At 42.6% G+C, this 12,815-nt stretch overlaps 1 protein-coding gene across 4 annotated transcripts in view; it reads right to left on the minus strand.

Annotated features, from left to right (window-relative positions):
• Window positions 1–12,815, minus strand: part of DAAM1 (dishevelled associated activator of morphogenesis 1) — a 3,124,549-nt gene that overhangs the window by 355,603 nt on the left and 2,756,131 nt on the right. The gene's annotated exons all lie outside the window — the stretch shown is intronic.

Genomic DNA, 12,815 nt, shown 5'->3' on the forward strand with positions numbered 1-12,815 from the left:
ACAAGACATGTGGTAAATGTGAAGCAATACATGATGTACATACCAGTCTGACTATAACTGAATGAAGCACAGGGAAGGAAGTGATATGACTGATATGGCAGAATTCCAAGAGAAAGAAATATGGTAATATGAAGGACTATACCTCAGTTCCTTCTGCATGTTGTTAATGCTGCACAAGCTAGAGGCTGTAGTACAGTGTTCGAATGTGCATGCAAAGCTATATTTGACAGGTCATAAACATGGAGACACGTGTGAGGAAAATGTTCACATGTTGATCTCTAAGGGTGAATGAATTATATATCTGGATGGCTGAGTGGACTAAGTTGCCAAACATAGTGCAAAGGTCCTACACTTAATTTGAGTGAACTGGTATCCAGAATCTCACCTCTGACAATAGCTCTGGCAGTTACTGAAGAGGATTAAGGTTGTGAGTTGTTAACAAGCTACCGCCTTTTAAGTCCAGGTTTGTTTCGGTCACTAATTGTTTACTGTGCTTTCTTTCAGCAAGTCACTTAAACAGTGCTCTGGGACAAATGGGAAATTTGGACATTGGTCTAGGTTCAACATTAGTCTAGGTTTCAACATTTGTCTCATGGACCACATACCTAGTATCGCTCTGTGAACTAGACTACATTTTCAAGCAGCAGATGGTATGACTCAAGTGTTAACGTTAATCCTGTGACTTGTGCACTGCTTACTGTACAGTAAGAAAAAACTGGGGGTGATGACAATGGACTTTTAAAAAGTTATTAAAATGCTGCGAAGATGAAGAAACACAAGTCTACATAACGGTGGTCATGTTTCAAATTTCTTAATGAGAAAGAAACTAAAGCATGATTCTCTTCCTCCAAAGTCCTTTATGCCGTCTGCCAAATTGCATGGATGAATGAATGAATGCACATCTTTCTTTATGTGACTGAATGATTTAAGAATGCACATCTTTCTTTATGTGACTGAGAAGGCTTCTAAGACAAGGTACCTCTCAATAAGGATTAAATATGTATTTACAAAAGGTGTTTGACATACATCCAATTAAGCAACTTATAAGCTGGAGGTTAATTCAGCTGAGAACAACTCAGCCAGCTGTTTTATCTATCTGGGACTAACTCTGGAAAACAGGCAAATGTGGGGAGGAGGGTTGGGTAGACAGCAAAACTTGGGATTCATAATAGTGAATAAACTGGAGAAGGGAAAGACCAAGACACAAAGGATGAGAAGACTAGGATGATAAGTTAAGTAAGGATCAAGGAATAAAACGAGTACAAGAACTAACATTTGTGGACAGTTACACTACTTGGTGCAGACTGATGATGATACACTTAAATGAATTGGACCTAACATTGCCAGGAGTCATCATACAGAGAAAGAAAAGTTGCCAAAATAGAAATGTGGGGTGTGTACAATGTAAAGGAAGGCCTAGGGGATAGTGAAAATGCATTCAATGCACTGCAAGGTGCAGCTCTTCACATCAGATCTTTGAATTAACACAGCAGCAAAGTATAACAGGAGTTCTGAAACCTTAACTACTGTCTCAGTGACACAACTAAGTTGCATATACATCAAACATTGCTTGCTACACATGAATATACACTGACGGATAGTAATAAATGCATATGTCCACAAAATTTGCGCAGAGTCCATTTAAAATGCCTTCTTCTCGTCCTTTTAGGACCTTAACAGTTTAAAAAGTAGTTCATAACTCACAGTACAGGAAAAAACTGCAACTCAAACATACATACATGGTAATACATGATGCAATTTCACTATAAAATTAGAAAGAAATGTAATGCTCTGTTTATCCAACCTGTACATAAGAAAAGCAGTGAGGTTACTTCAACACAACATTAATGCATTAATTACACATACAGTTTAAAGTGGACATAAACTTACTGCACAGACACAATAAGGTATTCAACAAGGATGCAGATTATGAAGTACCTACCCACTCCTTACATGATCACCCGGCTGCTCCTTGTTAAAAAAAAATACACATGGGTTTGATAAATACACAGTGAAAATAGACCTAGTGACATTTTTCTGGTCAAACAAACTGCAGCAGAAACTAACCCTTCATATGAAAACAATACGTTTGAAAATGTACCCCAGATAAATATAAAGCCAGCATATTTTAAAATACAGCACAGATTTGACTGGAGATACAAGTGCTGGATTACAAAGCAAGGAAACACAGTCTTCAAATGCCAATACAGCGCTATCTCAGTAGCATAGGGCAAGGTGAATATAACTACGCTGGGGAAAACCAGTGAAACTGATGTTAAAGGTAACTTTGATGTGATTCAAAGGTAGTAAAAATACAACAAAAAACTAAGCTGAGTCTGTTGACCAATGGACACTGCAACCAAACTTGCAGATTGGGATAAGATATAGCTACATGCCAGAAAATTCCAGAAAATTGACAATAGTGTTCATTGCTACTCCAAGTTATGCCCCTCTCAAAATGAGTAGAGTACTCTGTAGTAATTGTAACTATTTATAATACACCAGGAAGTATAATAGCCCACTTTATTAGTAAAAAATGCACCTCAGAACAACAATATGACATTAATTACTTCTTTATTTTAATGGTTTATTTTGTTCCTCAGTTGTGTACTTCTTTAGAAAATTGCACCCATACATCTCTAGTAATGGTCTTTCTGAAAGTATATCCTATAGGACAGGACTCACAGGGTGAACAGTCACATCGGAGGGGCAGCAATTCACTGTAACCCATTACTTCATGAAGTCATAATAAAGCTTCTGATGTTACTCCTCTTCTTCTGGCTATATGTCATCTTAATACTCTGGGATGACTAAAATGTATTTCCAAGCTGGATATATTTGCACTTGCTTCATTTGAAGTTTTTTTTTTATTTCAATATTGGGAAATCCCTCGGTACAGACATCAAAGTAGATCACCTGGTTCAATACAGCTGGCAGAACTCCACATTGCTATTGTTCCTGAACATCTAATGATATTCAGATGTTTTTAAAGACAACTGATACAGGGAGATGCATAATGGCTCTGACTTCCTCATTGCTCTTCTTTTAAAAAGTTTCTAATGACTTCTGGAAACTTTGCACCAACTTACAAGCTGTAGTTATGCTAGTAATGTGCATCATCTAGTTTATAAACCGTCGTCTTCTCAGTTTTATCATTACTACTGGTAAGACACTTGGTGACAAACCCAAATAGAGCAATAGAAAATGAAACTGCAATGACAAGCACTGCATACAAAAATGTATTTAGAAAATGTAACAACAAGCCTACACTTAGCAGCAATATGAAATAAAGAAGGAAAAAATGCCTCCACTCATTTGCTGGTTTCAACCATTTTGTTTTAATCTAGCCACAACAATTAGGCCACTAACCATAGAGATACAGAAGTAAAATTACATGGGTGTGCAGAATTCTGTTGCCTGTTTTCAATTTCAGCTGGTTAGACTGAGGATGCCAAGATTTCTGCAGGACACATGCTTTAGAATTTTATCTTACAGAAGTATAGACAAGAAAAAAAAAATCAAGATTTTATGCAAAGTTGCTGAACAGATCCACAATTGTTTCAAGAGGTCACTGGGGCACTTTCACAATTAAGGCCTGAATTTTCTGACCCACAACAAATCAAATACTCTAGGAGTCTGAAAAGCAAAATCACAAAGGATAAAATACTTTAATCATTTCTTAGAATCCATCACTAGGCTCAGATTACAATCAAAGAACTAGCTGTCACTATACAGACTGCAATACTATGGCTATATCAAGAATCAGATTTATAAAATCAGAAATACTCAGGAAAATAATAGATTTCACAGTATCAGTTGAGCTTCACAAGGAACCTCAATGAATTGTTTATATTTATTTTAATATTTAAGCCTAAACACTTGACTGACAACAGTAAAACAACATGAATGATATGAATAATCAAAATGGAAGTATAAGAACTATTGGCGAAGATACAAATAAACAGTTTTTAACATTAACACATCAGGGACTGCCTAAATAAGGGCTAAGTATCAGATAACTGAAGATGGAAAGATACCAAGCTCCCTAGGGTAGGTACAAGACAAGCACAAAATACATGCTTACAACATATTTGTACTGAGTCTATACACAAGCAAGCATATGTCTACAGCACAGATAGCTGCTGTGGGACATGCTCCTGAAATATGCATTAAAGGAAGACATTATCTTCTGAGTATTATATCAATGCAAATAATAAAGAAACTCTGTATTCTATTACAAGAATGTATGTAGTTGACAATCCACTTGGAAAAAAGTCTGTTAAACTATAAAAGCCTCTATCATCATTTATCAGTCACAAAGGAAAAAGATAAGTAAAAAGAAGTTATGCCTTACCATAACGTTCCATTTGTACTGTTGATCCTCATTCAGTCATTACGCATGGGTATCTGTTCCGACCTCGCAACCGAGCCGACCATTTTCCAAGCTAGTGTCAGCTTCAAACTCTCGAGCTAAACTCTGACCCACAATCCCCCTTCTCCCTGTTACCTCAGATTGAGTTTGCAAGTCAAAGAGGGTAGAGGCTACCTCTGGTCAAATAACCTAAGAGAACCGGATAGTGAGATCCACTAGAAACCACAGCAGGGGGAAGGAGGGAGGGTCGTAATGACTCAACGAGGATCAACAATACAGATGGAACGTTATGGTAAGACATAACTTCTTTATCTGATATTGTTAATCCTTGTTCATTCCTTACGCATGGGACAGAGTCCCCAGCTACCTCTATTCCTGGGAGGCGCTCATGGAAGGACATTCCTGAGCACCACAGAACCGAAAGATGCTCTTCCCCTGGAGGTCAATTCCAATTTGTAATGATTGATGAAGGTATGAGGCATAGCCCAAGCTGCAGCTGCACAGATGTCATGTAAAAAAGCTCTGGCATGGAAGGCAGCAGAAGTTGCCACCGATCTTGTTGAATGAGTTGTCATGGTAGTAGGCAACGAGATATTATTTTGTGTATAAATGAAGGTCACACAGTCCTTCAACCATCTAGCTAATGTGACCTTAGCAACAGCAGATCCTAAAATAACTGCAGGCCAAAAATAACCGGTCAAATTTACAAAAGGACCTAGTCCTGTTTAAGTAAAAACAGATTTGCCTGTGGATATCTAGGGTATCTAGGCAATACTCTCATCTGTTTGAATGATTGGGAAAGAAAACTGGCAATTCAATGGTTTGATTAATGGTTTGATTAATGGACATTTCAGAGATCACTTTTGGCAGAAAAGATGGATTAGTTCTCAGAGACACTATATGAAAAATCAAGTATGGACTCTTGATACACAAAGCTTGAAGCTCAGAAATACGTCTGGCAGAAGTAATGGCGACTAAAAACAAGGTTTTTCCATGACAGATGTTTGAGGTCGCAAGAAGAGGCTGGTTCGAAAGGTGGCATTGTCAGAGCTTGTAGAACTAATGATAAATCCCACGGTTGAATAGGTTCTCTAAACGGTGGCTTCAGATGATTCACACCTTTTATGAAGGTCTTGCACAATTTGTGGGACATAAGAGAGGAATCTTGGACACCATCATGAAAATTAGAAATTGCAGCCAAATGAACTCTAATGGTAGAGGCCGAAAGACCCAATTGGAAAAGGTTGGCCAGATAGTCTAGTATTATCGACACTGGTGCTGAGAAGGGATCTACTTGTTTATCTTTCAGCCAACAGGTAAATCTTTTCCACTTGCTCAGATAAGTAATTCTAGTGGAAGACTTATGAGATGCAATGAGAATGTCACTTACTGGTAAAGAAAGATCATTCTGCCTGGCAATCAAGGGAATTGGAGTAGCCAAGCCATGAGTTTCAGGCTGTTCAAGATGGGATGAATCAGGTTCTGTGGATGTGAGATCAACTCCGGGGTTGGATGGAGAATCCATGGTCGATCTAGTAGGTGAGGCCAAAGGAAGGGGAACCAAATCTGTCGAGGCCAATATGGTGCTATGAGGATCACCTTGCTCTTCAACCGATGGTCTTTCTTCAGAAACTGGGGAATGAGGGGAAAGGTTGGGAATGCGTAAAGAAGACCCGAGGGCCAATTGTGAATTAGAGCATCCCTGGGTGACTGTCCTGGAGGGGGAATCAGGGCGAAGTAATTGCTGCATTTGTAGTTGGTTGCGGATGCAAAGAGGTCGCAGCAAGGATGGCCCCAGCGGTGGAAGATCTTCGCCACTATCAAGGGATTCAGGGACCACTTGTGAGGTTGAAGAATGCACCTGCTGAGTCTGTCGGCTATCATGTTGGAACTCCCGGGAATGTGCATTGCTAGAAGAAAATGGTTGGTAGCCATCGCCCACTGCCATATCCTCATAGCCTCTTGACAAAGGGGGTAAGATTTGGTTCCACCTTGCTTGTTGATGTACCAGACCACCGCCATGTTGTCTGATTGAATTGCAATTGCCCCAGACGGCAGCAGGGGATGGAATGCTTGCAACGCCAGAAGCACCGCCCTCAGCTCTAGAACAGTTATATGCATATGGGCATAGTCCCCCCTACCCCATCAAGGAGGTGTCCATGGTCACTGTGGCCTTGGGTTGCTGGGGGGAGAAGGGGCGAGACCATTGTGACAGACTGCGTGTCATCCACCAAATTAAATCCTGTTTGCACCTGTGAGTTACTCGAATCATGGCTGAAAGAGGATGCTGAAAGGGATACCATTGGGTGAGCAGTAGCCATTGTAGAAGCCTCATGTGAAACCTAGCCAGGGGGACAATGGTGATGGAGGCTGCAGAACCGAGTGAGCTGTGGATTTATCCCTTGAAAGGATTGGAATCAGTTGTTGCTTTATCCTTAAAATTCTGTGTTCTGGAATAGCAGCTCTGCAGTTCTTTGTGTCCAAGATAACCCCTATGAATTCTGTCGACTGAGATGGGGTGAGATTGAATTTTTGCCAGTTTATAGTTATGCCTAGCCTTTGTGCAGCAAGGACATAGTATGCCAGGGCTTCTTCCAGTAGATGTCTGGTGGGGGCGGAAATGAGCCAGTCGTCTAGGTATGGAAACACCTGGAATCCTTGAAGTTGCAAGTGAGCTGTGACAACTGCCATGCACTCTGTGAACACTCTGGGGGCTGTAGAAAGTCCGAAGGGCAGTACTCTGAACTGGTATTGACTGCCTCCCGCACGGAAGTGCAGAATCTTCTTGATGGCCTGTCCACTTTTATGTGGTAGTACGCATCTTGAAGATCTATCGAGCGCATCCAATCATCTTTTTCCAAAAGCGGGAGGACAGACTGTATTGTGACCATCTGGAATTTTTGTGCTCTCTCAAACTTGTTCAATACACTGAGATCCAAAATTAGTCTCCAGTCCCCGGTTTTCTTTGGCACCAAAAATAGTCTTGAGTAGAATTCGGATCCTATCTGGTATGGAGGGACTATTTGGATGACTCTCTTTCTTAGCAGCTTTTCTATCTCTAGCACTGCTTCTTCCCTTTGACTGGGTGGAAGGTCGGGAAAGTTTTTTGAAGGGACAGGACAAAGATCGAAGGGGATATGATAACCTCCGGTTATAATCCTTTGTACCCAAGAATCAGTGGTGATGGTTAGCAAGGCAGAAGGGTACAAGGAGAAACGTCCCCCAAACACCTCCAGAGGAAGGAAGTTGGGCCGCTCTTCAGGAGGGCTGGTAGGATTGGCCAGGGAAAGAATCCCTGGAACCCTAGTTACACAGACCCCCTCTGCCCCAAAAGGAGAGTCTTCCCTGAGAGTTTCCCCCTCTGCCTCTAGGGGAGAACTTGGCCTGTGTATCACGGAAAGGACCCTGAGATTTCTTGAACCATATCTTCCCACTCTTTTGGTTTCAGGAGAAAGCACATCGAGGGGAAGAATAATGGACACCTATGGCAGAAAGGGTCTTACCGTCCTGTTCACATCTGGCCAGTGTGCTTTCAACTTTGGGTCCAAACAACGAGGAGGCCTCAATGGCAGCATTAAGAAAGGAAGGCTTAAAGGGTTCTGCGAAATTGCACAAGCACATCCAGGCTTGTTGTCTCAGGACCGCAGCTGAAAGCGCTGCTCTAACTGCTCCTTCTGATGCGTGAGATATCAGTCGCATAGAGGAGTTAGATATTGACTCAATGGTGGCCAGCTGAGAGGCCACTTTGTCACGGACCTCATCAGACACGGCACCAGCCAAGGTTTCAGAAAGATCAGAAATCAGATCCCTTTGAAGCCTGGTAAAATGTGCCCTATAATTCAGGGACCTGATAGTAAAGGTCGCTGATGCAAAGGTGCGCTTCCCTATCCTGTCCAGGGCCCGGGACACTGTTAGGCAGATGGATAGTCTGGCTTTTTTTTTCTGCCAGATCCTTTTTTGTTGCGGCCGCCACCACCAAAGTATCCACAGAAAGACCTTTTGACCAATGGGGATATGTAACAGGAGGGGACAAAATCTTATCTGACCTCCGGGGAATAGCTTGGACGGTGTCAGGAGCCTTCCATGCACGCTGCACGATAAGCCAGACAAGTTCATCAGCAGGTGGCGTAACCCAGGAGGTAGGTGGCCGGGCGCGAAAAGCCTGCAGGAACACAGATTCCTCAGAGGTCGGATTAGAGGACTGCCAGTCACTTCTGTTTCAGGATTTTGAGGATATCATCAAAGGATACGTCAGAGGGTGACCGAGGGGATCCTTCCCTCTCATCAAAATCTGTCTCTTCAGTGAGGGACTCCTCTGTGGAGTACATGTGCTTCCTCTTACATGAACTTTTCCGGTGGACTTCCTCAGCGGGAGAAGCTGGGGAAGACAATGGAAAAGGGGTTTCCTGTGGGAATATGCCCTGAGGCCCTTGCACCTGATGTCCGCTCAGTGCGACTTGTGAAACCAATATACCAGAGGAGGGTGGAGGGATAGACAGTCCAGTAATGCTAGCAGGAGTGAAAGCCTTCTCCATCAGTTGGAAGGCTGGTCCACCTGAAGAGGAGTGAATGTCTAGGACAGGGGTCACCCCTCCCCTAAGTGGCTCAGCCTCCCGACCCCTGAGTCCCTGGATGGCTGTGGAGCAGCAAACTATGCATGTCACAACTAAGATCCTGGGTCGTAGCGAAGCTTTCCTGCCACAAAGGCAACTGCGGTCCCTTAGTGAGATCCATAAAGGGAACTGCAGAAGGGGAAGACTGTGCTATTTCCATGGACTTCAAAGGCAATGAAGGAGGAAAATAAGAAGGGGTCTTTGGAGACGGGTGATCACCTCCCAAGGAAGGATAGTTCCTGGGTGGTGGGATACCTCTGGCCAAGAGCACCTGATCCATCAGACGCAACACATCGTGTTCGGAAAGGCTTCTAGTGGACCTCACGGAAACTGAGGGAGAAACAGGCCTGTCCACAGAAGAGGCAAACTCGGTGCCCATCTCACCAGTCTGCACCGAGAATAACGGTGCTGAGAGAGACTGGACTACGGGTGTCTGCACCAAAGAAGTCATCAGTGCCGAGGTCATGGTCTGCACCGACACAGGGATCGGTGCCGAAGCGGTTGTCGGTACCGAAGATGGAACCGACAAAACTGGAGTCAACAATAAAGGCGTCGGTTCTGAGTAAGATGTCAGAGCTGACATGGTCAAGGTCTGCGCCGACTGAATGGTCAGTGCTGATACAGTGGTAATAGTCCTGAACCGAGGAGCCCCTTGGTGCCGATATAGTGAAGGCTGCAGGAGAAGATTGAGCCGAGATCACTAATGGAGCTGAAGGCTTCAGTGCCGAAGGTCTAGGCACCAAAAGCACTGAGGCTGACTGAGTGAGCTCCGGAGCTGAAACTTTAGCCTTTTTAGGTTTTGGTTGGCGGGAGTCCCCAGCCGGGGATGAAGGCAAAGATTTAGCCTTGGTAGGAACATCCAAGATTTTCTTATGGGCTCTAGGAGGGGTTGAGGCGTCCGACCCAGAAATAGCCTCTGAAAAGGGAGATTTAAGAAGTCCCTTCAGTAACAGCTTGTTTTTCCTTTCCAACAAGGTTCTATTTGAAAAGTTCTCACAAATAGTACAGGTCGGGTCAACAAACAGGAGGGATGCCCCCAAACAATAAACGCACAAAGAGTGTGCATCAGAAGTAGGTAGTTTGTGTCCACAATCAGAACACCATTTAAACCCCAGACTACCTTTCTTATCTGCCATAATAGCTAATTTAGAAAGCAGAAAAGGGTACTAGCAGTGGTAGAAAGGAAAACCCGAAGGTATGAGAAAAAGAGAAGGATTACCAACGATGGCAAGGGGAGAATACCTCGCAGTAAAAGGGTAGAGAAAAGAGAAGAAAACCTGAAGAAAGTATGATCGCTAGATGCGATAGGGTAAGAGACAATGAAAAAGAAACTTTTCTGACAGAAAAATCATATATATGGCTATTAAACAACAAATAACTGTATTTAGCTCAAGAGAAGCAGCTTGACACGACTGAATGGCAACGTGGCAAACAAAATCTGGGATAACAGGGAGAGGGGGATTGTGGGTAAGAGTTTAGCTCGAGAGTTTGAAGCTGACATGAGCTTGGAAAATGGCCGGCTAGGCTCCGAGATCGGAACCGATACCCATGCGTAAGGAATGAACGAGGATCAACAATATCAGATTTCATATTCCCATAAACCTGGAACCAACAGAGCTAAAACTAAGCATCCATGGCAGTAAGAACACATTCCCACACCCTCCTCCCTTTTTCAGCACCCAGAAAGAAAACCAGAGGTGAATACACTAGCTTGTGATAGCTCTACAATAACCAAATATTTACCATAACATTCCATCTGTGTTGTCGATTTTCATTCTTACTCAATTGATGGGTTTGGATCCAATCCCTCGGATCTGACTCGGCTGTTGCTAAAGCTTGTGACAACTAAGAACTCTTGAGGTTCTCCCTTACCTATAATACACCAACCCTAAGTTATCTCAGCTTGTTTGCCGATTTTTGCCAGAAAGGAAATATTTACTATGCATAGATAAAGTAGGTGAAAAATTGCATGCAGTCAACACATAAAAAGACTATATCTGGAGCTCAATATAATGGGCAGTGATGTTCCCTAAAAACTCATTCTTCCAGAAGTTTGCCAATGATGGGGTTTATTGGGTGAAGAGTTGAGGAAGAATGAAAATGGACAACACAGATGGAACATTATGATAAGCACATAACTTCTTTATCTGATGTTGTCCATTCTCATTCTATCTTCAAGTGATGGGACACAGTTCCCAGCTACGTAAAATCCCGGGTGGACTCAAACAAGGCTGTTCCTGAGCACAGCTGAACTAAATGATGCTTTACCTCTGGAGATCAGATCCAATGTCTATAGTCCAAGTAGCTGCTGTGCGTATGTCGTCCATGAACATCCTGGAAAGAAAAATTGAACACGTTGCCATGGACCTAGTTGAATGAGCTGGTTGTGGTACAGTAACCCCAATTTTTTATAAATAAGAGATGCAATCAGTTAGCCATCTGGCTAAAGTTATTTTGGCAACTGGTTTTCCCAACTGCAAGTCTGCAAAGGAAACAAACAACTGGTCTGTTTTTCCTATGTATTTTGTTCTATGCAGGTAAAAACGTAATTGACTGTGAACATGCAGTAAATGTAACATGTATTCTCCTTTGTTAACAAACTTGGGGAAGAAAACTGGCAAATGATTGGACTGATTGATATTTGATTCTGACACTACCATGGGAAGAAGGGATGCATTAGTTCATAATGTAATGCTATCCTTGTGAAAAATCAAGTATGGAGGTTTTGAAGACTGCTTGAATTTCTGAAATTCATCTAGCAGATGTAATTGCTACTAGAAAAACAGTTTTCCAGGTAAGATATTTAAGATCACACTTAGTTGCTTGTTCAAAGGGGGAATGTATAAGTGCCTGTAGTACCAGATTAAGGTCCCATGGGGGAGTAGGGTCTTTCAAGTCTTAAAAGTAGAGTGCCTCACAAGAAAGCTCTGCACAACTTGAGAGGCTATTGAGAAACCCTCAAATCCAATGTGAAAGTCTGATATCACTGCTAACTGAACTTTAACAGTCGATGAACTAGCTCCTTATTTAAAAAAGTAGAGTCAAAAATTCAAAGATCTTATGTATTGGAGCTGAAAAAGGTTCAGCATGATTTTGATGTGCCCAGTATACAAATATTTTCCATTTACTGCAACAGATTTTACATGTTGAAGGTTTCTGTGAAGACAAAAGCATATGCTAGACAGGGAAGAGAGCACAGGCTGTCTGGCTATTAATGGAACTGGAGAAGCCAGGCCAGCCTGAGGTTTGATACGTCTGGGTGGCTCACGTCTGTCGAGTGAGACAGGTTTGGAGTCAGATCCAGAACCCAAGGTTGGTTAAGTGAGGCCAAAAGAAGGAAAAACAAATCTGTCGAGACCAGTAAGGTTCAATGAGGATGACTTTGCTCTTCAACATGGCAGCTTTCTGTAGGAATTTTGGAATTAGTGGGATTGGTGGATAGGCATAAAGTAGACCGGAGGCCAATCATGAAGTACAGCATCCCTCGGTGATTCTCCCCTGTGGGGGGATTAGGGCAAAGTAGCTACTGTATTTGTTGTTAGGATAGAAGCAAAAATATCACAGCAAGGCTGGCCGCACTGGCGAAAAAATCATATGTCACGTTCTTCTTGAGAAACTACTTGTGAGGTAGAAGAATGCACCTGCTCAGCTTGTCTGCTATCACACTGGACGTTCCTGGATGAGATCGCCCATTAACACACTCTGAACTGCTCTTGACACAAGGGGTAAGATCTGGTCCCTCCTTGTTTGTTGATGCACCAAACTACTGACATATTGTCCATATGAACTGCAATCATCCCTGAAGGGAGATCATCTTCAAGGGCCTGCAA

The sequence above is a fragment of the Protopterus annectens genome, chromosome 6.part0 (assembly GCF_019279795.1).
Source record: "Protopterus annectens isolate FY-2018-M chromosome 6.part0, PAN1.0, whole genome shotgun sequence".
NCBI lineage: Eukaryota > Metazoa > Chordata > Ceratodontiformes > Protopteridae > Protopterus > Protopterus annectens.